Below are 24,247 nucleotides of genomic sequence, written 5' to 3'. Positions count from 1 at the left end.
ATGGTCTGCTAAATACTTGTTCCTAAGTTTTTCTAAGCCTTTACAATAAAACATTATATGTACTAGGTCATCAGATAACACTTTATATAATCCACATGTACATTTACCCTTTGGGGCCTTCCAACAACATCCAAAGTATGAAACGCATAAACATATAATGTATGTGACTGCAAAGATCAGAGTTGCAATCACAGATATGCACTGAATGCTCTAAATTATATGACATTATGCTAATAAATGCATAGGAACTTCTATGGTGGATGTATGACATTACAACGCATGCTTTTACCACGCATGCTTTTACATCGCAGTTTTTACAACGCATACCATTACAACGCATAGCACTTTGGGGTGCTGGTTAGTGAATAGTTTAATTTACTATTCCAACTCCAGTCCCCTTGGATAGTAGGGAAGGTGTTGGATAGTAAATTAAATCTATTCCCTATCCTAGAGCACCCCCCAGCGCAATGCGTTGTAATGGTTTGCGTTGTAAAAGTTGCGATGTAAAAGCACTGTCTGGTAAAAGTTGCGTTGTAAAGGATGTTTCCCTCTATGGTATATGGTGGCATCATTAGCTTTCAATAGCTAGCTTCACCCTAGCATCCAGTGGGCATAGCTGCCGCTTGGTACCATCCTTAGAACATGGTGACCATCACTGGCGTACAGTGGGAGGGACCATCGCTGTCACATAATGAGCACACATGGCATTTGATGGTCATGCCTGCATCTGTTGGCAGCATTGATATGTGATGCATTCAGTATCCCTGGCACGAGGCCCATCCCTGGTGTATGGTGGTTGTGGCCAACCCAGGGATCTGATGGCTTCACTTGCATGTAGTGACCATGACTGGTCATGTGGTGGCCAACCACAGCATATGACGGACACGGCATCACGGACATGCAACAACATGCATGGCATCTGCAAACCATCCCTACTATATGGTCTTGATCACATCCCTGGCATATTGTGCCAGTCGCCCTCAAATTATTTCCAGCTGTAGGATAAAGTGGGCCATTCCTGGCATCTGAGGGTCTTCACTGGCATATGGTGACCAAATCTGTCCTATGCTTCATATGGGATCCTTGCTATATCGTAGTCTTTTCCGGCTGGTATATAGTGGGCATCCTTTGCATTTGTAAGCCATCCCTGGTACATAATGATGGGGGTCTTCCTTGGCATTTGATGGAAAGTCCTGGCATCAGGTAGCCATTTCTTGCCTTGTATGTGAAGGCCATTCTCGGCGTACATATGATGCATAGGGTACTGCTGTTCTTTGAAGACCATTCATGATGCATAGTGGTGGTGTCTAACCCTGGCATCCATTGCATATTGTGACCACTCTTGCCATATGGTAGTTAGAATAACCCTGGCATGAAAGGCATGCAGTAACAAGCCCTGCATACAGTAGTATACCTGGCATAATTTAGATTTCCATGGTCTTCCCTGGCATTGATGGTCATCTCAGGCACATGGCAACCATGCCTGGTCTGTAATGAGCAGGGCATCAACGGTGAAGGGTGGGTATCCTTGCAACACTCATTGGAACGTGCTGAATATTCACATTATGGGCACCTTTCCCTGGCAGATGGTGGTGTTGGCTATTCCTGGTATCCCTTCACCTGTGCTAGCATATGGTGGTCAGTCCTGGCCTGTGATGAGGAAAGGAGAATTGGAGACAGTCAGCAGTGTATTTCATTTTTATGTTTTCTAAAATCTAAACATTGTTATTTGATGATAAAATGAATGCATTTCCACAAAAGGACAGTCTGATTTTTGGGTGCAGGCTTTCTACAAAAGCTGACTTTTTAAAGAAAAAACAAACACTTATTTAGCAAATGGAAATGGTGATATTAGAAGGAAAAATTAATGTTGCTTCACCCAAAAATCTACATCGGAACAAATTGTAGAATATTCTAAAAAAACAACAATTTCAGTACATGTTGGAATAGGTGCAAGGTATGAGGGGAGAGGAGAGGAGAATGACATAACATTACATATATGGCCATATTAATCTTGGAGTAAGAGTCAAAAAGTAATGACCCAAAGTCAGATGCCTAAACATCCCAATTGCAAATGGATCCAGGTTCCCGAATGATGGTGAAAATAACCTGAATACAACATAAGTTGTTGATAGATCACTTCCGAGCAGGCCCGTAGAACACTGGCACTTCTACAAATAAAGTACACTTTCTGCAGTTTCCTCCAGAATACGAAGGATAATTGAAGATGCTGAAACCCTGCCTAGACAACAACATAAAAGAAGCTTCACTTCCATCCTCCGCCTCCGTTCCAGCTGGAAGTTCTCGATTATGACATGATTAAAGGACCTTATTTCACAAGAAACCATACGACAGCTGTCAAGTCAGGAAAACACAAGTTCAACTTCAGATATCATTATTCATCCTTTTACAGACAGCTAGTTTTTTTTTTATTTATCAAGAAGTTAATGTTCATGATGAGTTAACCACTTGCTGCCCGAGGCAGATTAATATGTTAGAATCATAACTTGGGTGAACGTGTTCTGCCCCTCACTTTACTCTGGAGTGGTATGACTAGGCGTTGCAGAAGTGACTGTTCCCAGTGTGTCAAGCAGTAGCGCCCCCTGTCGTGGGTATGTGAACTTCCTCTGAAGAACTTTCTTGAAAGGTGTGCTGGAACCAAGCTGTCAGGAGTGACTGTTCCCTGTGTGTCAGGCAATAGTGCCAATTGGCCTTGTGTACACTTTCTCTGAAGAACTCTGTTGGAAGATGTGCTGGCACCAACCTACTACCTGACACTCTGAGGAACTGAAATCTGAATTAGGTCCTGTGAGTAAAGTGAAGACACACAGTATTATTTAGAAATGAGCGTGATGTACCTATTCAGTTCAGTATAGGTGTTGGTGTGTTAGTAGGCTTTGCATACATAGTAACTTAGGGATTGCTATATACCCTATATGGATTTCTGTCTTCTGACGGGTATTATAATTTAACCCGACCAGCGCCATTTTGTGGCCTAGCCTGCTTGTAGCATTAGCAGAATCCAATCATTATAGTCGGTGAGAGTCGTTCTCTCGAGAAATAGCATGACAACTGTAACAAACTGCTGCTCCTGCATGTTAGGCCTGTCAAGGTTATAGGTGGGGGTAGGCCGGATAAGCACATTCCAGGAGGCGCTGTTCGAATCCTCCTAAGACAGGCAGAAGGGAGTTACCCTCATCGACCTTGCTATAACGAGATGAGCTAAACTGAAGTTGCTTTGTGTGCCATATATGGTCTTTCCTTCGCAGCAACCTGTACCAACTTGTATTTTTCCTTCTTAGGTAACGGTTTCGAAATGTAACAGTATATATGTGATCTCTTGATAATGTGCCAGCAGTCTTCTCGGCGGACCTCGAGGGATTAGGTCGCGAGAAGCTCCTCTGGCAGAGTTGTTGTTTAATAAACGATTGAACCTTCTTCACTGCCAACTGACTGGTTATTGGTAATTGGAATTGGAGGGCTATTAGTAAGTATAGCTCTATATGGTTTATTTATATTTCGGTACTTCAACTCCCTGTATGTCAGGTAGTAACACCACCTGGCAGAGACGTTTTATGACATGGCAAAGTGGGAATTTGCCCAGGGTCCCCTCCCTTCAAGGGTCCCTCCCTGGGAATGTGAACTATCTCTGTTTGACCTCTGTTTATTATTTTTCTCTATCTAACCCTCTCTTCCTATCTCTTCCTTTAACTTTGTCTCTACCCTGTGTTGTTTTAAGGATTATGGGTAAAACATTTCAGCTGTTTTGTGCCAAGGGCCCCCTAAATGCATCTTGCGCGGGGCCCTCAAATCGTTAACTGCCACCTGGATGTGGGTGTGTACACTTACTGTGAAGAACTCTGTTGGAAGGTGTGCTGGCACCAAGCTTTCAGAAGGGACTGTGCCCTGTGTGTGAAGCAGTAGCACCACCTTGTGTGGCCTGCACACTTACTGTGGATCACTCATTCGGTCAGTGTGCTGGCACCAAGCTGTCTGGAGTGACTGCTTCCTGTATCTTAGGCAGCAGTGCCACCTAGCTGTGAGCCTATTAATTTCCTGTGGGAACCCTGTCAATAGGTGTGCTGGCACCAATCTATCAGGAGTGACAGAGGCAGAAAAGTGAAGGGACTAGCAGTGGGTGACATTGTCTACAGTTTTAGAACGTATTCCAGGCATCAAGACCTTAGGGAGCACCGCTCTTACTTTCTAGCACCAGACACCAACTTACCTCAAACATGTGACTCGCCATCGAGATGCAGATATGGCTTGGTGGATAGAACTCCTAATTTTGGAATTTGGGAATCCTAGTTTGGATCCTGATCTCAGCGCTCCGCTCAACATTGTGTGATTCTGGCCACATCACTTATTTTCCCTGTGACTAAAAATATGAAATGTATTTGAGTAATCCTCCCTGTACGATCGAATGCAATGTGCAGCTCTCCAAGGCTTCCTAGATAGTTTTCACTAAATTAATATACATATATACATGCAGATCATGCCCCAAACATCAGAAGCAAGGACAGTAGTGCACCTGGCATTTAAATATTCAATATCATCTTGAGCTTCCTACTACATTTTGGAGGCTGGGAGTAGCTGTGCACACTTTGATACATCAGGTGCCCTCATTAGCTTTCACAGAGCCCATCAGCACTGGAACTGTCTGGCATTGTTAGGCCTTTTAAAGCTGTCAGTCATGCCAGAGGGTTGCACGACGGGACCATGCACGCAATTAACATGCATGCCTCTAACTCGCATCCATTACTGGGCAAATACCTTTACCACGCAAACCTTTACCACACATATGCCTTTATCACGCATGCCTTTACAAGAAAAGTGTAATTATTGTGCAGATAAATGTAGAGTCTTTTTTTAATCACCTACTGTCTGTCGCTTGTAGGTAGTTATAGTTAGGATGTCGTTTTTGAAAAAAGAGGGTTTTTTCATTTGCTAATATGCTTTACGTTGTTTGATAAGTCCTCGCCACATTTTCAAAACTAGTTTGCCACTCACTTCAGTTGCTGTTTTAAAGTTTCAGAGTAATATGTCAGACATGGGCTGAGAAAAACCTGTTTTCTCTATGTTCATTTCCAGAGGAAACCGTAGATACAACTACAGTCCAAACTGCTGAACTGATTTACACCAAATTTGGCAGAAAGGTTGATTTTGTTCCAGAAAGCGACCTTTTGTAAATTGGTGTAAGACAGTTCAATAGTTGTGGAATAATTTTACGAAATTCCCAATTGCATATATATGGACATGAAGGATCCACAACCCCTTCCAATCTCGTGTCAAGATCTGGTTGGCTGCCAACACTTCAAACCAGGAAGTGTTGGCAGCCTTCTTAGTACTTGTGAGAAGTTAGCCTGGCATATGATGTCCACTATTATAGTGGGCACCTTGCACCAGTCTAAACAACCATTATTGATGGCGGTTGTAAAGTCAACCTCATAGACAAGCTATCCTAGTAGTAGCATGGACCAGCAGTCATAGGCTAAGACTTCAGAGAGCATGTAAAGCAAGCTGTTTAACTAATTATAATCCCTTGAATACCAAATGAAAGGACACCACACAAGGTATATATCAAATATATATGTCTTTATTTCTAACACAACCCCTCTGCACTCTTTATGAGGTCAGAGATCGAAGTACATCACAAGTTACTCAATTAGCATACAATAAGTTGCACCAATACAGTTATGCCCTAGGGGCCTCACAAACCATATACTAAGTAAGTGGCATAAGAACCACTTCCGGAATAGTGAATAGGTCTAGGGCCTAGGGAATCGATGCGGGCTACACTAAACAACCAAAGGTTAGGAAGTAGGAGACCCGCGGGAGACGCGTGCTGTGTCTAAACACCGTCGCGAGTTACCTATGACTTATAATGGAGAACGAAGAAGTTACAAAGTTACTGTTTAACGGCACTTCCGGATGGACTACAACAAAACCCCTTTAGACTAGGACACTTCGAGAGTCAACGCAATCCACGCAGGAAGTGAAGGAGGGCTTCAGGTCAGACTAGCAAGGTCTGGGAAGCCGGAGCAAGCATGGCGCAACCAGGAAAGCAGTTTGGTTTTAAAGGTTTGTCTTCAGGGGGCTCATTAGCCAATGGGCTCGCAACCGGGAAGACGCGTTAAGCTGAAATGCAAGAGTGGGCCCCTCACAGCACTCGTGGAGTGTGGAGGGCTGAGCTTCAATGCAAATGGCCCTCGGGTCTGGGGCTTCTCGTACCCCAATGCAGAACTGCAAGGGTACCTTGGTAGTCGAGCTGTTAGCAAAATGCAGGATGTCCAGGGTGTCTGGTCCCACGTCTCTCGTGTCCGCCACGGGTCTCAGCTTTGCTGTGAATGTGGGTCGGAGTCAGAGAAGTCGGGAAGTCTAGTTCCTGTGTTACTGAGTCTTCAGGTTCCTTCGGGAGCATCGACAAAGCAGACGGGCAAGTTACTGGTGGTGCCTGTTTGCACAGTGTGGTCATTCCTTGACCACAAGGGAGATGTCTTCAGTCTTCTAGTCGAAATAGAACATCAAAGGTCCAAGAGTTTGTATCAGAGTTTCATTCCAGGATAATCTAAAGTCCTGGGGACACAGCTCCTATCTTTCTACTGATTTTAGGGGCTAGATCACATGCTAGGTCCCTCCTATGTGTGGACCTGAGAAGGGAGTGGTTACACCCCTTTCCCTTTGTCCAGCTTCATGCCAGAGCGGGGCTGGAGTGCCCAGCAACTGGTTTGAACCGGGCTATGCATGGAGCACCTTGTGTGCCCCAGGCGGTGCCTCGTTCTGCAGCCCTCCCTGCCCCAATACACTAAAAGTCTGTCTGGGGAGGTGCTAGCACCTCCCAAAGCAGGAAACCAATTGTCCAGGCCTCCCCTGCCGGAGTTTCGTCCACAGCAGGAGGTCAGACTCTCGTTTGTGGCAGCAGCATCCATTTTGTAATGCTGAGGCTCTGTTTAACTTTAACCGGGTAAAGCAGTGAGGTTCCGTGAAAATCGTTACAGTGTTTTGGGCATTGCCGAATATGGACGAGTTGGGTATCTATGAACCGTAAATGGCGAGTTCGGTAAGTGTACGCGGTTTCGCTACACTACTTGAAGCGGTTCGCCTAAATTACGTGCTTCTTACCTGAACCCTCGGGTTCCATTTTAGATACGGCATCCATTTTGTTTCTTGCCCTCACGTAGTCAGCGAGCAGGCAACTGTTCGCCTCATGACCCCATTTGTTCCCAAGCCATACGGAAGACGCATATTCCTTTCATGCGTCTTTATGACCGGAGGAATGACACTGCAGAGGCAAATGGCTCAGCTTGAGGGTAATCTTGCCGTGCCGGCCTATTGTTTCAGCCGTGCATGTGCTGAGATCAAGCTCTTTGATCCTATGATCATGTTTCCAATATTACCCCCAAACTCTTCTCTCTAGGTGTGCCTGACTTCCTAGCAGCTGTTCTTGTCTCTTTTCTCTTGCTCATTTACAACTCAAGTGGAATGTGCCTAATGGTGGGAAGATGTGCTTTTACAGTTGGGAACCGGTGATGTTACTGTGATTATGTTCCGGGGTTCTGAAAGCATGAAAGCGACCCTTTTTGAAGTTTATTATGGGAACTGGGTTGTAACCTTTTGTTCACATGTTGTGCAATGGCAAAATCTTGTATAAAAGAGAGCGACTCACATGTGCAAAGGGAAGCAGACTCGTAGAACCTACACGCTATTGTACTTCTAGTGACTTTTGCCTCCCTGCAGTAATAAACTCTGATCTTTGACGCCGAAGGAAGTCTCCCGTGTCTCTGTCTTTAGTGCGCCGAAACAGGTATCCCACGAAGGTTATAGGTGTTGTTCCCTGGCACCGCTGGGCCTTAATTAGCCTAGTCCTTCAGTTGGCGCCCTACGTGGGGCGACATCGGCGGTACCAGTCCAAAGCCTGACGATTGTGAGGAACTTCGTGTGAAATCTCCGAGGAAAAGGTGCACCCCGCTTCATCGATCCTGTTGTCGAAATAAGTGGTCCGAAGATTTTTCCCGCGAAGATTCCCGCCTCCTGACGGCTGCGACGGACCGATGCCCTGACTGTCGACCTGTTTTCGACGCCTGGCGTAGACCTTTCGTACAAGCGAGACGATAGACGGGCCTTCCTGGTGACGCCATTGAAGCTCTCAGTTAAGTATTCGTGGGTCGCTCCCAGTCCTTAGTGGTTGTTGCAGCTTATTGAAGCTTTGTTGTATGCATGGTTCCATTGCATTTGTGGTTCTTAGTTGTTGGTCCTTAGTTGTTATTTGACAATTGCAATTGCCAAAAACCGAGGGTTTTGTCTTTCACGAAGATTTAGTACTTCGGTAACCCTTGAAGTTTGATACTAGGTTAGCGTGCACGATGCCTAGCCATAGTGGATTTCTTGGTTTCTTTAAATGTTGCAACAAGGATTCCCGATTGGAGGACTCGTGTCCGATACCTCTGGTTGGAACTCCGATATATGAGCTCTATAGTCGACATGGTGTGGGTCCTATTATTTATAATAAATATTGGGTCCGTTACACGAAAAAAGATTTTGTCCTTAGTTGGCCACCACATGGAAGTTTTGAACTTACGATTTTAGATCATCTTGAAGCTAAATTGTTTAAAAAGAAAGCTAGACCCGCTATGTTTGATTTCTTTCGGTTGTGGCGTAAAGAGGCCAAACAGAAAGAAATCAAACAGCTTAAAAAGGATCGAAGAGAAGGTATTGTTCCGATAATGCAAGCTGTACAACAATGTCAGCGAGATAAAGAAGAAAAACAAATAGAAGTTTCTACTAGATTACATCACATGAGGATAGACAAATGTTATCCGGTTTTACCAACTAGTCCTGATAAGAAAGAGGAGGATCTGAAGGAGGATCCCCTGTTAACGTATTTCATGAACTCGCCACCTCCTTACGCACAGGGTGCTACAGCCCCTGTAGTTCCTCCAGTAGTCCCGCCTGTCGTTCCTCCTGTTGTCCCTCCTGTTGTTCCTGCGGCTGCTGGTCAGCCCGTTGTTGATCCTACGTTTGTCCCACCACCTGTTCCTATTCCTACTGCACCTTTGCCTGTACCTCCTCAACCGCTAGTGTCTGCTACTTTGACTGTCTCGTCTGTCTCTGCTGTTCCTACGTTCACTTCTAATATTGTCGCTCCTGTTCTTTTTCCTTCTTCTCCTTCTGCTCGTACCCGTATCCCTAATACTGTTGCTACGCTCTATTCACCACTAGCTGGATCGATACTACCACCCAGTGTTTCTGAAACTTCTCAGAGACGAAGTCAAATCCCTGGTGGAAGGGAGAGAGAGACGTTAGTGACAATGGCACATAGGTGGATAAGGCATCCTGTTAATTACCCTCCACGTGTGGTATTCGACACGTTTTCTCAGTTTAATGAGCCTACACAGAGATTCGTGTTCGAAGAAATGTGTAACTTTTTGAGGGAGCAATGGTGTAATGATGATTTAGATACCGTACCGCCCGATGTGACTGAGCTTCAGTGTCAATTTTCGAACGGTATGATCGTAGGGGGAGATGTACGACGTGCCTTAGAGCGATTGTTAGCATTTAGATCCACCGTGCCTTCTCAAGTATCATTTGATAACGACCTAGAAACTTGGATAGCGGCTCCTGGTCAGTATCCTATGCGAGAGGTTCCGCCACTTTGGGTGCCAGGTGATCCACAAGCTCACCCTCCGGTTTTACCGCACTTCCGAAGAGTTTGGATACACCTCCCATGGAAACGATCCGAAGTTTTGCAAGTGAAGCAATCTTTGCCTGATCCGCGTAAGAATCCGGCTGGTTACTATAAGGAGTTATCCCAATTGGTGGACGCGTCTGTTATGAACCTTGCCGACATCGACATGCTGTTTGGTAATGTCGTACCGCAACCGGTTTGGGCGAAAATTCGCCAAGCAAATCATGCAAACGAGTTAGGTGGTGATTGGGCAGCACTATTAGCGGCTGATGGATTACAAGTTGGTGGGGCTAAGCCTGATCAGTTAATTTTAGATTTACCTCAGAAAATCATTACACTTATGAAAACTCTCATGCCGGCGATGAAGGTGAACTGGGATAAATTAGCAGCTTGTAAACAGAAGAAGGATGAGAGTGTCTCCGATTTCTTTACGAGGTTCGAAGAGGCATTCGTTGATCATAGTGGTCAGGACATGGGTACTGAGGGAGGTCAACGGTTAGTTGTTGACAAATTTGTAGCGAATCTGTTGCCTGAACTATGCAACAAATTGAAAAATTCGGAAAGTGCATGGGCTGTTTCAACCACTGCACAGATATTAGCAACGGCTCAATATTATGAAAATAGGGAGAAAGAAGAAAGTGATCGTTCAGACAAGAAAACGAAAGAGCATAAAACGAAGGTTCTGTTGCAACAAGCGTATCCTCCACGTTCGAATCAAGATGAGTCGCAACGGCAATATAGACCACAATCACAGTCCTCCAGAACTCAGCCACGTTCTGACTCCTCTGACTATAGATCTACACTTGGGTATAATCAGTGTGCGTATTGTAGAAGGGAGGGTCACATAAAATACGACTGTCCCGCTTTACGTGACCGTCTTAATGGTGTAACGTCACGAGGAAGCCGTGGTGGTCCTCAGCAGGCATCTCGAGGTAGAGGTAGAGGCCGCGGTACCATTCACAATCAGAATGATCGCCCTCAGAATTCATCAGATACGAATAATTGTTTTGACCAGCGAAATGCGGGGTCAGTTAGATCTACACAATATCATGTGGACGATTACTACGTTGAACATGAGACTGTTGCAAACGATCATTACTAGGACAGCCACCGACAAAGAGAGGGAGTAGTATCAGTTCCGGTTGATCAGAGTGGGCCTTACGTCGCAGTAGCTACTTCTGGCGTAGTTGAGCCTTTTCTGTTAGACACTGGTGCGACGAAAAGTTCCATCATGCATTCGAAACTCCCTGGCGCACCTTTGTCTGGCTTAACAAATGTTTCCGTTGGATTCTCTGGCGCCCCTGTTAGCAATCCTGTTTCCAGCCCTTTGCCACTTACGATTGGCCCTCGTGAGCTGGAGGCTCCATTGATTCTATATACTGGTTGTGGTGAGAATCTTTTGGGCTTGGATTTGTTAAAACGGTTATATGCGACTTTGTATTGCTCCCCTGAAGGAGTGGAGCTTACATTAGGTCGGAGAGTAATCTCTCCTATGTACTTGTCGATCGATAAATTCCCACCGGAATTGAGCTCCCTTCCTGCGTCTCTATGGGCCACAGATCCCAATGATGTGGGCCTGTTGGACATCCCACCTTATGTGATTCAACTGAAACCGAATGTGCGATTACCACGTATACCTCAATATCGTATCTCTCTTGAAGGTGAGCGAGCGCTGTTAGCGATCGTTCATGATCTAGTCAAAAAGGATGTCGTTGAAGAAACTCGAGGAAATGTGTGTAATAGTCCTGTACTACCAATTTTAAAACGCACTGATCCATCTAAACCTCCTGTGTATCGTTTCATAATTGATTTGAGAGAAGTGAATAAAATAGTGATCCCACAGTTTCCCGTGGTCCCTGATATAACGGCTTTGTTGACCCTGATTCCAGTCTCTGCCTCCTGGTTCACGGTGATCGACCTAAAGAATGCTTTCTTTAGTATCCCGATCGCTGAGGAAAGCAGAGACCTATTCGGATTTTCATTAGGTGGTCGCAGTTTCAGACTAAAACGCGCACCACAAGGCTATTGTGAAAGTCCGTCGATCTATAGCCAAGCACTTAAAAGTCAACTGGATGCATTTGTGTTACCGACGGGTGCGGCTTTGATTCAATACGTTGACGACCTATTAGTGGCAGCCGATACGGAGGCTATTTGCAAAACGGCTACAGTATCACTATTGCGTTATCTACATGACTTACATCACAAGGTGTCAACTTCCAAGCTGCAATATTGTTGCCAAGAAGTAACCTACTTAGGTCACTTATTGTCGAAAGAAGGGAGAAGGTTGACCCCAGAGAGAATTGCAGCGATTTCTCGAATGACTGTGCCAAAAACTCAGAGAGATGTACGTGCCTTTCTAGGTATTACGTCATACTGCAGACAGTGGATTCAAAATTTTTCGCTATTGGCGAAACCATTGTTAGCTCTCACGTGCAAGGATGTTCCGACTCCTTTGCCATGGACTGAAGAGTGTCAGAAAAGTTTCTCTGAATTACGTGATGCGTTGTGTTCGGCTCCTGTGTTAGGTACTCCTGATTACAGTAAGCCGTTTACACTGTACGTTCACGAGAGGGATGGTTGTGCGTTGAGTGTTCTGGCGCAACAATTTGGTGACAAACAGCGCCCATGCGCATATTTTTCTTCGACCTTAGACCCAGTAGCTAGAGCTTTGCCGAGTTGTTTAAGAGCAACAGCGGCAGCTGCGGCGTCCATTCGACAATCCGCAGGTCTGGTCATGGATAATATGCTTACGGTGATGGTTCCTCATGCAGTTGACACTCTCTTGAACCGAACAAAAACTCAACATTTGACAAGCGCAAGGTTGTCTGGGTATGAGTTGACGTTACTGGCTAGTCACATACGCATAAAAAGATGTAATGTGTTGAACCCAGCAACATTGTTACCGATCAACATGGAGTCAAGTGGTGAACTACCACATGACTGTTATCTGAGGACTGAGGAGGAAACAAAGGGTCGTATTGACCTGAAAGATACTCCATTGGTAGATCCCGATGGTACTTTATATGTGGATGGTTCCTGTTTTAAGTTGCCGAATGGTGATGTGACGACCGCGTATGCTGTAGTGACATTGAGTACGGTTGTAGAAACTGCAAGATTGAGTCAGAATTCGGCTCAGGCTGCTGAGCTGATCGCCTTGACGAGAGCGTGTGTGCTGTCCAGAGGAAAACGGGTGAATGTGTTTACCGACAGCCAGTATGCTTTTGGTGTGGCGCACAGTTTTGGGCGATTGTGGAGAGAAAGAGGATTCTTAACGTCGCATGGCATGAAGATTCAGCATGGACAGCTTGTGAACGACCTTCTAGATGCACTTACATTGCCTAAGCAGGTGGCCATAATCAAATCGGAAAGTGACAGATGATGTTGGTCGTGGTAATGCGTTTGCAGATGAGATTGCTAAGGAGACAGATAAAGACCTGACAAATCGAATGTATGTTACGAGTTCAGTGAGATGGCCAACGGAGACTAGTATGTGCGAAGACACAGTTGAGAGTGTGAGGGGAATACAGAATGAGGCCACTAAGACGGAAAAGACTAAATGGAAAGAGAGTACGGGGAGGTTGGATGAGAATGGATGTTGGGTTGATTTGTCAGAAAAACAGAGATGGATGTTACCGGATGCATATGTGCTCGCTGTTGTTACAATGGCTCATGGTACAGCACACATAAGCGCAAAAGGCATATGCAAGTTGTTGTCTCCTGTATGGAAGAATGATGGTATTACTAAATGTGCAGAGAGAGTGGTTAAGAATTGTATGGTGTGTTTGATGTATAATCCCGGCAAGGGCACTCCCACTCCACCTGGTCATTTTGCCCCATCTACATGCCCTTTTGAAGTTATCCAGTTGGACTTCATCCATATGGAGAGATGCAACAATTTGAAGTATGTCTTGGTCGTAGTATGTGCGTTCTCCAGATGGATTGAGGCTTACCCCCTCAAGGATAATACTGCCCTGTCGACAGCAAAAATTCTGCTCAAAGAGTATTTCCCCAGGTATGGAATGCCTCGGATTGTATGGTCGGACAACGGAAGTGAGTTTGTGGGGAGTGTGATGAAGAATGTGTGTCGTGGCTTAGGGATAGTACAGAAATTTCATAGTGCTAACCATCCTCAGTCAGCCGGCTTGGTGGAAGAAGGATACAATGGCACCCTGAAACTAAAACTTGCTAAAATTCAGGCAACAACTGGTTTATCGTGGCCAGATGCTTTGCCTCTAGCTCTCTTATCGACCAGGGCAACTGTGCACTCTCGAGTAGGGCTTAGCCCATATGAGATTGTGTTCGGCCGTCCTGCTAATATTTGGGGAGTCCCGAGGCCTAAAGAATTTGATAGAATTGAATATCCAATGTTGATTGATTATCTTCATGATCTGACTGCTAAATTGAGTTTGATTCATCAACAGGTCTTTGAGGCTCTGCCATCACAAACAGAGGGTCCTGGTCATCGGCTCCAGCCAGGGGACTGGGTTTTGACCCGTAACTTCGGCCAAAAACGAAACCTTGAGCCGAGGTTTGTGGGACCCTTCCAGGTGCTACTGGCAACGAGGACGGCGGTTCGGCTAGAGGGACGGAAGCACTGGGTGCATGCCACCCACACCAAGAAGGTCCCGCTTCCTTTGCCGGCGGATACTTGGATGAGAAGAGGTTTTTCCTCGTCTGAAACCGACGCTCCACAACGCGTTGTCCCGTTCAGCGAAGCTCAGCCCATATCTGACACCCCTGTTGACCCCCCTCAAACAATTTCCTTTCCGTCAACTTCGGAGAATTCGAGTGCTGAACAATTGCCTGAACGATCAAACACTCATTTGCCATCCAATCCACTGTTTGAAGATCAGACTCGCCCTGGGAGCAGCCGATACTTTCTTCGTCCACGCACAAAAGACTAATAAAATAATTTTTTAATTATTTTTTGGAATTCACATTTGCCCTGAACATTGTGGACATTTGATATTGTGTACCTTTTTCCTTTTTCGTTCAGCCAAGAATCTTATAGTAAATTGAATGTTCAATTTATCTAGAACCTATCATCCGGGTTGGCCGTAGGGCCGTGCGGGTACTTTCTTCTGTTTAGCAGTTATCGACACTAGGTCGGTTTCTTTTGTCAATTTCTGGGAACTCCTGGGAATTGATAATCGCTACACAGAACGGAGTGCGTCAAGAACGTCGCGGACGGTCGTTAGAGGATGGAATTTTCTAAGCTGTCGAAAAGAGAGAAAATGTCGGCGCAAAGATCTGCATTAGATAAGGTGTTGCGTACAAAATGTTTCTTGCTACAGGTTTTCATGTTGTTCCTAACTGTTTCTATGCTGCTGGTGGGTGGAGTATATTTTGGTTTTCAATCATTACTGCCTTCTGCCTTACCTACCTCTCCTTCTCTTGATCTAAATTTCTTCTCTACTGTTTCTCCACATTCCTTTCACATACTGCCCCAACATGAGCAAGTCAGACGTGCGGAATTCAGAAACAATTCTTTTGTGCAACTTTTGCATCAGCATCAGTTGGTGGTAAATACTACAACTTGTTGGGTGTATGGGTTAATGCCACATACCATGGATAGGGGTATCCCGTATTTTGTTCTTCCGTACAGCCCTCAAGGGTCAGCCCGAGCATTTCAAACTATGTTTCGTAGTGCACTAGATTCCTACCCCCATCGAGAGCCACGCTCAGCAAACTTTGGTCCTGGCCCGTACCACAAGTCTCTGGCAATAGCTATTGCTGATTTAGATAGAGATATTTTTGACGCATCGCTTATACCAGAGGAGGAGGTGCGAGCATATAAGGAACTAAGTGAGACTGAGTATAGTGTATCAGTGGGTGATAGGCAGCTTAAAAGCTCATCTCCAATCTGGATTGTACCTCACCTAGGCCACTTTTGTCTGCAAGGTCGTGGCCGAAATCCAAGAGCCCAGCTTGGGAAGAGCGCTTGTGTGGATACTTATGTTCTACCGATGCTCTCTTCCCCTGTCTTCCTAACTGCCAAGGGTACCTACTTTGTATGTTATGATCGAGCATATACGTGGTTACCTCATGACTTCTCGGGTACCTACTATATTGCAAATCTCTTGCCTCCGACTTTCACTGTTGCTTCAGATTATCACCGAACTAGAGTTGAGAGAGGTGTTATTAGCAGAGAAGATACTGCCGGTCAAGAGGCAGGAGACTTCTTTAAGGGGTTCCTACCGTTTTGGGGCCCTATGGTCAATAGCAGAAATCTGAGGCAGTTAACTCGTGTGGTAGAGTCAACTGCTAACATAACCGCAAGTGCCCTTGGTAATTTGACAGCAGAGCTTCAAGCGGATAGGCTTATGACGTTACAGAACCGTATGGTTCTAGACATTGTTCTAGCAGATAGAGGAGGTGTGTGCAAGGTCATCCATTCGAGCTGCTGCATATTCATACCTGATAACGCTCCAACGGTTTATCAAGCCATCTCCAAGTTGCACACAATCTCGGAGTCCATACACGTGGACGAGGGAAATTGGACGCTTCTAGGATGGTTTTGGGGCCTGATGTCGACCTGGGGTTGGAAGATTCTGATGATTATAGGGGTTGTTGTGACGTTCCTGTTCACGTGTTGTCTTTGTGTACAGTGTGGTCCTGCCTTATGTGGCCTTTGTGCTACAACGTGTATAAGAAGGCCATCTGTTACCAATGAGGCATTGATGGATAGAATAATGTTTCAGCAACATCTGAATGATCTGATGAATATCAAGATCGATTATGATTTCGACTAGTGCTTGCCTACATGAGGGCAAAAGGAGCGTCTGAGGTTCCGTGAAAATCGTTACGGTGTTTTGGGCATTGCCGAATATGGACGAGTTGGGTATCTATGAACCGTAAATGGCGAGTTCGGTAAGTGTACGCGGTTTCGCTACACTACTTGAAGCGGTTCGCCTAAATTACGTGCTTCTTACCTGAATCCTCGGGTTCCATTTTAGATACGGCATCCATTTTGTTTCTTGCCCTCACGTAGTCAGCGAGCAGGCAACTGTTCGCCTCATGACCCCATTTGTTCCCAAGCCATACGGAAGACGCATATTCCTTTCATGCGTCTTTATGACCGGAGGAATGACACTGCAGAGGCAAATGGCTCAGCTTGAGGGTAATCTTGCCGTGCCGGCCTATTGTTTCAGTCGTGCATGTGCTGAGATCAAGCTCTTTGATCCTATGATCATGTTTCCAATATTACCCCCAAACTCTTCTCTCTAGGTGTGCCTGACTTCCTAGCAGCTGTTCTTGTCTCTTTTCTCTTGCTCATTTACAACTCAAGTGGAATGTGCCTAATGGTGGGAAGATGTGCTTTTACAGTTGGGAACCGGTGATGTTACTGTGATTATGTTCCGGGGTTCTGAAAGCATGAAAGCAACCCTTTTAGAAGTTTATTATGGGAACTGGGTTGTAACCTTTTGTTCACATGTTGTGCAATGGCAAAATCTTGTATAAAAGAGAGCGACTCACATGTGCAAAGGGAAGCAGACTCGTAGAACCTACACGCTGTTGTACTTCTAGTGAATTTTGCCTCCCTGCAGTAATAAACTCTGATCTTTGACGCCGAAGGAAGTCTCCCGTGTCTCTGTCTTTAGTGCGCCGAAACAGGTATCCCACGAAGGTTATAGGTGTTGTTCCCTGGCACCGCTGGGCCTTAATTAGCCTAGTCCTTCAGCAGTAACATACATGTCTCTTCCCTCTAGAAGGGTGGAATGCTACCCCTGCTGCCTGAATTGGCGGGAGGGGGGGAGGGAGTATTCCAAAGTGTTTGACACCTTACACGACAGGTTTTGATAAAGCCAAACCAAAGTTAGCATTAACCGCGAGGATTGTAATGCACTTAAGAGTATAAGGTATGGCTATATCATAGAACAGCTATAAGGAGATGGTTCCGAAAGCTGCAGTGGGGCCAAGCTCATGCTAGGGCACCCTCTCACATAAAGCCAAGCACTCTGCCTCCTGGATTGTTAAGGCCTATCATAGGAGTGACTTATAGGTGCATATGTGTCTATATATATATGGGTTGATATAGGTATAGTATATCTAAGTAAGGGGTGATTACACCACTTTACCTAAGCTGAGTGATCAGCCTGTGGTGTCAGTTTGAATGGCCAGCCAGGGGTGGCATAATACATGCTGCAGCCCCTGGTAGGCCTTGGATGCACCTATGCCCTGGGTACCTATGGTACACTATACAGGGGCTCACAAAGGTGACCCAATACCCAATCAGGTATGTACCTAAAGTACATGGTATCAATTTAGAGAGAGAACAGCTGGGCTGTGGGTGGATTAGCAGGTCCACAGCCACACTATGGTCGAAAAAACAGAGAATCACAGGAAAAAGTGGGGGTGACCATAGGAAGCAGACCCTACTCTCCTACACAAATGACTTTACTCCTAAAATTACATCAGTACAATCATCATACTGTTGAAAAGACATTACAGCATTTTTTGGGGCAGCCATATCAATTCAAACTGGAATTGTTGAAAATTCAGCAATATCTGACAGATTTGTTAACTTACTTAATTTAACCTATTAATATTTTGAAACAAGAAAACAACAAGGAACATTAGTAAGGACACTCCTGTTGTGCAGCACAGAGTTTCAACAGAAAATGTAAACTTTGAATGTTTTTCACAAATCTTCTACCTCTAAATAAATTTTGAGGCAGGCAGATATCATTGTGGAGCATCATATAAGAATAAGATATAACTAAGTATGGGCGTAAAATACGTTCCGCTCGCGGATTTTTCGGATTTTCGGCAAATTCGCAATCCGCGAACTCTCGCGAATTTGTCGAAAATCCGTGAATTCGCTCGCGGCGGATTTTTTGCTTGGTGATACAATATTGCGGCGCGCGGCGTGGTGCACGGCGTTCACTTTCCGTCATTTAGCGTTTGCCGAGTTGTTTTTCTCGATCATATTTTGCGAGTGATGCGCCATTTTGGATCGTGCTGCGGGATCCCGCGGGAGTTTGGTGCCTGCGAATACGTAATCGCGGCTTGCCACCTTGCACAGCACGCCTCGCGAGAGTTCGCAATTGCGAACACATAGTTGCGGCGGACAGGAACAATCTCGCACTCGCGAAATAGAGATTTTGCAATTCTGCACAAGAAATCCACCAGTAAACAGGATAAACCTTCAGAAAATGATGATTTTTTATCAGAATCACTCCTCAGGTTGACATTTGCATGGCCTTTTTTTTTTTGCAAGGAGTCCATTTTTCGGGGGGGGAGGAAGGAAGTGCCCCACAGTCTCCAACTTCCTGTTCCTGGCCAGCAGGCTCCTCCCAGTGCTTTCTTCATGTGCTGGTCACTTTCATTTGGACCTTGACCTGGAAGGATTACTTTTTGTGGGTGCTGCTGGATATTTGGATTTGAGGCCTTTTTGACTTTCTTTGGATCACTTTTGGATTAGAAATCAACTTTCACAAGTAAGTTTGTTTGGGGCATTACAGTTGCTGCAACTACAATTTTGGAACTTTTTCAGAACATTAAATAAAATATATTGTGGGTAGCCACAGTATCCAGTAGGACCAGGGTTGGTTATGGGTGCATGATACAACTGTTTTGTTGAATTTAAACACCATTGAGGCCATGGATGGGCTGGGATTGTGCTGATTTTTGTTGTTTTTGTCGTTTTTTTGGGGCTGCTGGTGGGGCCCTTTGCCCAGGGGTGGTGAGTGTTGCATGGGCCTAGTCTTTCTGTGGGATGTCTTCTTGAATTTAAACATCATTGAGGCCATGGATGGGCTGGGATTGTGCTGATTTTTGTGTTTTTTGTTGTTTTTTTGGGGCTGCTGGTGTGGCCTTTTGCCCAGGGGTAGTGGTGCATGGACTGAGTGTGCCTGTGGGGTCTCACTCTCTTTAATGTAAACATCCTGGATGGCATTGGATTGTGGTGATTTTTGGGTGTTTTTCGGTTTTTTTGGGGTAGACTGGCCATGTGGGTGGTGGTGGTGACCTGGCCATGTGGGTGGTGGTGGTGACCTGGCCATGTGGGTGGTGGTGGTGGCCATCTTGAGTGCTGGCTGGTACAGGCAACATGTGCTTGGGGTGCAAGGGGCCATTTTGAAGAGAGGCAGTGTCTGAGGCCTGCACTTATTTTGCCTACTTTTCATCCATTATGCCCAGGGGTAGTGAGTGTTGCATGGGCCTAGTCTTTCTGTGGGGTGTCTTCTTGAATTTAAACACCATTGAGGCCATGGATGGGCTGGGATTGTGCTGAATTTTGTGTTTTTTGTCGTTTTTTGGGGCTGCTGGTGGGGCCCTTTGCCCAGGGGTGGTGAGTGTTGCATGGGCCTAGTCTTTCTGTGGGGTGTCTTCTTGAATTTAAACATCATTGAGGCCATGGATGGGCTGGGATTGTGCTGATTTTTGTGTTTTTTGTCGTTTTTTTGGGGCTGCTGGTGTGGCCTTTTGCCCAGGGGTAGTGGTGCATGGACTGAGTGTGCCTGTGGGGTCTCACTCTCTTTAATGTAAACATCCTGGATGGAATTGGATTGTGGTGATTTTTGGGTGTTTTTCGGTTTTATTGGGGTGGACTGGCCATGTGGGTGGTGGTGGTGGCCTGGCCATGTGGGTGGAGGTGGTGGCCATCTTGAGTGCTGGCTGGTACAGGCAACATGTGCTTGGGGTGCAAGGGGCCATTTTGAAGAGAGGCAGTGTCTGAGGCCTGCACTTATTTTGCCTACTTTTCATCCATTATGCCCAGGGGTAGTGAGTGTTGCATGGGCCTAGTCTTTCTGTGGGGTGTCTTCTTGAATTTAAACACCATTGAGGCCATGGATGGGCTGGGATTGTGCTGATTTTTGTGGTTTTTGTCGTTTTTTGGGGCTGCTGGTGGGGCCCTTTGCCCAGGGGTGGTGAGTGTTGCATGGGCCTAGTCTTTCTGTGGGGTGTCCTCTTGAATTTAAACACCATTGAGGCCATGGATGGGCTGTGATTGTGCAGTTTTTTGTGTTTTTTGTCGTTTTTTGGGGCTGCTGGTGTGGCCTTTTGCCCAGGGGTAGTGGTGCATGGACTGAGTGTGCCTGTGGGGTCTCACTCTCTTTAATGTAAACATCCTGGATGGCATTGGATTGTGGTGATTTTTGGGTGTTTTTCTGTTTTTTTGGGGTGTACTGATGATGTGGACTGGCCATGTGGGTGGTGGTGGTGGCCATCTTGAGTGCTGGCTGGTACAGGCAACATGTGCTTGGGGTGCAAGGGGCCATTTTGAAGAGAGGCAGTGTCATAGGCCTGCACTTATTTTGCCTACTTTTCATCCATTATGCCCAGGGGTAGTGAGTGTTGCATGGGCCTAGTCTTTCTGTGGGGTGTCTTCTTGAATTTAAACACCATTGAGGCCATGGATGGGCTCGGATTGTGCTGATTTTTGTGTTTTTTGTCGTTTTTTGGGGCTGCTTTTGGGGCCCTTTGCCCAGGGGTGGTGAGTGTTGCATGGGCCTAGTCTTTCTGTGGGGTGTCTTCTTGAATTTAAACATCATTGAGGCCATGGATGGGCTGGGATTGTGTTGATTTTTGTGTTTTTTGTCGTTTTTTTGGGGCTGCTGGTGTGGCCTTTTGCCCAGGGGTAGTGGTGCATGGACTGAGTGTGCCTGTGGGGTCTCACTCTCTTTAATGTAAACATCCTGGATGGCATTGGATTGTGGTGATTTGTGGGTGTTTTTCGTTTTTTTTGGGGTGGACTGGCCATGTGGGTGGTGGTGGTGGCCTGGCCATGTGGGTGGTGGTGGTGGCCATCTTGAGTGCTGGCTGGTACAGGCAACATGTGCTTGGGGTGCAAGGGGCCATTTTGAAGAGAGGCAGTGTCTGAGGCCTGCACTTATTTTGCCTACTTTTCATCCATTATGCCCAGGGGTAGTGAGTGTTGCATGGGCCTAGTCTTTCTGTGGGGTGTCTTCTTGAATTTAAACACCATTGAGGCCATGGATGGGCTGGGATTGTGCTGATTTTTGTGGTTTTTGTCGTTTTTTGGGGCTGCTGGTGGGGCCCTTTGCCCAGGGGTGGTGAGTGTTGCATGGGCCTAGTCTTTCTGTGGGGTGTCCTCTTGAATTTAAACACCATTGAGGCCATGGATGGGCTGGGATTGTGCTGATTTTTGTGTTTTTTGTTGTTTTTTTGGGGCTGCTGGTGTGGCCTTTTGCCCAGGGGTAGTGGTGCATGGACTGAGTGTGCCTGTGGGGTCTCACTCTCTTTAATGTAAACATCCTGGATGGCATTGGATTGTGGTGATTTTTGGGTGTTTTTCGTTTTCTTTGGGGTAGACTGGCCATGTGGGTGGTGGTGGTGACCTGGCCATGTGGGTGGTGGTGGTGACCTGGCCATGTGGGTGGTGGTGGTGGCCATCTTGAGTGCTGGCTGGTACAGGCAACATGTGCTTGGGGTGCAAGGGGCCATTTTGAAGAGAGGCAGTGTCTGAGGCCTGCACTTATTTTGCCTACTTTTCATCCATTATGCCCAGGGGTAGTGAGTGTTGCATGGGCCTAGTCTTTCTGTGGGGTGTCTTCTTGAATTTAAACACCATTGAGGCCATGGATGGGCTGGGATTGTGCTGAATTTTGTGTTTTTTGTCGTTTTTTGGGGCTGCTGGTGGGGCCCTTTGCCCAGGGGTGGTGAGTGTTGCATGGGCCTAGTCTTTCTGTGGGGTGTCTTCTTGAATTTAAACATCATTGAGGACATGGATGGGCTGGGATTGTGCTGATTTTTGTGTTTTTTGTCGTTTTTTTGGGGCTGCTGGTGTGGCCTTTTGCCCAGGGGTAGTGGTGCATGGACTGAGTGTGCCTGTGGGGTCTCACTCTCTTTAATGTAAACATCCTGGATGGAATTGGATTGTGGTGATTTTTGGGTGTTTTTCGGTTTTATTGGGGTGGACTGGCCATGTGGGTGGTGGTGGTGGCCTGGCCATGTGGGTGGTGGTGGTGGCCATCTTGAGTGCTGGCTGGTACAGGCAACATGTGCTTGGGGTGCAAGGGGCCATTTTGAAGAGAGGCAGTGTCTGAGGCCTGCACTTATTTTGCCTACTTTTCATCCATTATGCCCAGGGGTAGTGAGTGTTGCATGGGCCTAGTCTTTCTGTGGGGTGTCTTCTTGAATTTAAACACCATTGAGGCCATGGATGGGCTGGGATTGTGCTGATTTTTGTGGTTTTTGTCGTTTTTTGGGGCTGCTGGTGGGGCCCTTTGCCCAGGGGTGGTGAGTGTTGCATGGGCCTAGTCTTTCTGTGGGGTGTCCTCTTGAATTTAAACACCATTGAGGCCATGGATGGGCTGTGATTGTGCTGTTTTTTGTGTTTTTTGTCGTTTTTTGGGGCTGCTGGTGTGGCCTTTTGCCCAGGGGTAGTGGTGCATGGACTGAGTGTGCCTGTGGGGTCTCACTCTCTTTAATGTAAACATCCTGGATGGCATTGGATTGTGGTGATTTATGGGTGTTTTTCTGTTTTTTTGGGGTGTACTGATGATGTGGACTGGCCATGTGGGTGGTGGTGGTGGCCATCTTGAGTGCTGGCTGGTACAGGCAACATGTGCTTGGGGTTCAAGGGGCCATTTTGAAGAGAGGCAGTGTCTGAGGCCTGCACTTATTTTGCCTACTTTTCATCCATTATGCCCAGGGGTAGTGAGTGTTGCATGGGCCTAGTCTTTCTGTGGGGTGTCTTCTTGAATTTAAACACCATTGAGGCCATGGATGGGCTCGGATTGTGCTGATTTTTGTGTTTTTTGTCGTTTTTTGGGGCTGCTTTTGGGGCCCTTTGCCCAGGGGTGGTGAGTGTTGCATGGGCCTAGTCTTTCTGTGGGGTGTCTTCTTGAATTTAAACATCATTGAGGCCATGGATGGGCTGGGATTGTGCTGTTTTTTGTGTTTTTTGTCGTTGTTTTGGGGCTGCTGGTGTGGCCTTTTACCCAGGGGTAGTGGTGCATGGACTGAGTGTGCCTGTGGGGTCTCACTCTCTTTAATGTAAACATCCTGGATGGCATTGGATTGTGGTGATTTTTGGGTGTTTTTCGTTTTTTTGGGGGTGGACTGGCCATGTGGGTGGTGGTGGTGGCCTGGCCATGTGGGTGGTGGTGGTGGCCATCTTGAGTGCTGGCTGGTACAGGCAACATGTGCTTGGGGTGCAAGGGGCCATTTTGAAGAGAGGCAGTGTCTGAGGCCTGCACTTATTTTGCCTACTTTTCATCCATTATGCCCAGGGGTAGTGAGTGTTGCATGGGCCTAGTCTTTCTGTGGGGTGTCTTCTTGAATTTAAACACCATTGAGGCCATGGATGGGCTGGGATTGTGCTGATTTTTGTGGTTTTTGTCGTTTTTTGGGGCTGCTGGTGGGGCCCTTTGCCCAGGGGTGGTGAGTGTTGCATGGGCCTAGTCTTTCTGTGGGGTGTCCTCTTGAATTTAAACACCATTGAGGCCATGGATGGGCTGGAATTGTGCTGTTTTTTGTGTTTTTTTGTCGTTTTTTGGGGCAGCTGGTGTGGCCTTTTGCCCAGGGGTAGTGGTGCATGGACTGAGTGTGCCTGTGGGGTCTCACTCTCTTTAATGTAAACATCCTGGATGGCAT

At 46.4% G+C, this 24,247-nt stretch overlaps 1 long non-coding RNA gene across 1 annotated transcript in view; it reads right to left on the bottom strand.

Annotated features, from left to right (window-relative positions):
- Positions 1–772: 772 nt before the first annotated feature.
- LOC144771505 (uncharacterized) overlaps positions 773–24,247 on the bottom strand; it is a 150,699-nt gene continuing 127,224 nt past the window's right edge. Inside the window, exon 3 of the long non-coding RNA XR_013599314.1 lies at positions 773–1,650. This is a non-coding gene — a long non-coding RNA (uncharacterized LOC144771505). The remainder of the gene's footprint in view (positions 1,651–24,247) is intronic.

The sequence above is a fragment of the Lissotriton helveticus genome, chromosome 8, assembly GCF_964261635.1.
Source record: "Lissotriton helveticus chromosome 8, aLisHel1.1, whole genome shotgun sequence".
Lineage (NCBI taxonomy): Eukaryota > Metazoa > Chordata > Amphibia > Caudata > Salamandridae > Lissotriton > Lissotriton helveticus.
This window is presented reverse-complemented; position numbering and strand designations above follow the sequence as displayed.